This window comes from Myotis davidii, unplaced genomic scaffold, assembly GCF_000327345.1.
Source record: "Myotis davidii unplaced genomic scaffold, ASM32734v1 scaffold1915, whole genome shotgun sequence".
Lineage (NCBI taxonomy): Eukaryota > Metazoa > Chordata > Mammalia > Chiroptera > Vespertilionidae > Myotis > Myotis davidii.
Window position 1 is genome coordinate 477,254 of NW_006286237.1, and position 1,946 is coordinate 479,199.

Below are 1,946 nucleotides of genomic sequence, written 5' to 3' on the forward strand. Positions count from 1 at the left end.
CCGTCTTCCCCGCCCGCCCATTCCCTTCTGTCGTCAGCTTGACCTTCTCGTGGCCCGTCCCCTGGCCGCGGGGGACTCCGTGCCTCGTGGCCGCCTGCGTTTCAGCCGTGAGACCCGTACAGTCAGAATTTGCTTCTCCAAGGTCTCCCCTCTCACCTCCCCTCTCGAAGGAACAATTCGGTTCTCGACCAGGAAAAATGTCTCCCTTCCGCCAACCACACTCAGGGCTGTGAAGGGACCGCCCTGTCACGGGGTCACCTTCCACGACAAAACCCCGCTCCGGCAACAAACAAAAGGAGAGGTTGCCTTTGTGGCTGTGGGATGAGCATAATTTTAAAACAGAAAGAGGCCATCTCCAATGCTAATGCTGTTGAGGGTGTGAAAGACACAGGAATTACAGACAATTAAAGAGGTAGACCGCCCTGCAGCCAACTTCGACCTATGACCCAGGAGGTCGGGGTTCCATTCCCGGTCAAGGGCACGTGCCCGGGTGGCAGGCTCGATCCCCAGTGCGGGGCGTGCAGGAGGCAGCCGATCCGTGATTCTCTCTCATCATTAATCTTTCTCTCTCTCCCTCTCCCTTCCTCTGTAAATCAATTTTTTTAAAAAAGAAAAGAAACATCCGTGATGAGAGAGAACCACTGGTCGGCTGCCTCCGGCACGCCCTCCGCCCTAGGGATGGAGCCCACGGTGGAACCGTGACCTCCTGGTTCAGAGGTCAACGCTCAGCCACGGAGCCCGGCTGGCTGGGCCGTTTACACGGTTCCTAATGGGGGAAAGAATGATTCGGTTTTCGAGCAAATGGCTTCTCGAACGGCCTTCCGGAACGAATGGCGTCCGAGCACCCAGGCCCCGCTGTCCTTCCCCAGGAGGCCCGTAGGCTGGAGTCTGGCCCGAGGGTGGACACGGTGTCCGAACTGTTCCCGCCGCTCATTCCGTAAACGTGTTCCCGGGTGGCGTCTCCAGGCTGGCGGACGTGCCGGAGGTAGGCATGTGACCGTGAGGGAGGAGGCCTGTGCCCTGGGGGTCCTGGTACCCAGCTGGCAGGGGACAGATAAGCCCCGCGGGAAAGGACAGGGAACGAGACTGTGGGGGCAGGTATGCGCTCGGAGAGGCGGGCGACGTGCCGGAGGCCGCGTCCCGGACGGACGGTCTGTTTTCAGGAGGACGGTGATGGGGGCCTCTGGATGTGGGAGGCTGGGGCTGGGACGGGGCCTGAAGCTGGGCCTGGACTCGGGAGAAGCTGGCGGTTCTGAGACACAGAAAAGCTGTGAGCTCCAGGAGGCAGGGGGGAGGGTGTGGCCCCAGGTGAGGAGACGCCCTGGGGGCCTGGGGTGAGGAGTCCGCTGTCATTTAAAAAAAAATTTTTTTTATTGAGCCCTGGCCAGTGTTGCTCAGTGGGTAGAGCGTCAGCCTGCGGACCGAAGGGTCCCGGGTTCGATTCGGTCAAGGGCATGGACCTCGGTTGCAGGCTCCTCCCCGGCCTGGGCCCGGGTCAGGGCTTGGGCAGGAGGCAAACGATCGATGCGTTTCTCTCACATCGATGCTTCTGTCTCTCCCTCTCTCTCCCACTCTCCCTAAAAGTTAGTGGAGAAATATCCTGGGGTGAGGATGAACAGAAATAATAATAAACAAACAAACAAATAAATAAATAAAAATACTGATTTCAGAGAGGAAGGGAGAGAGAAACAACCATGATGAGAGAGAATCATGGAGCGGCGGCCTCCTGCACTCCCCCCATTGGGGATCGAGCCCACAACCCAGGCATGTGCCCTGAGCGGGAATCGAACCTGATCTCCTGGCTCATCGGTCGAAGCTCAACCACTGAGCCACACTAGCTGAGCTCAGTCAACTTATGGACTGAATGCCATTATTTAATGACTCATTTGCTTGTTTGCTTAGCGCCCTTTTCTTCCCACCCCTTCCCCTTCACTAGGGATTGCAAA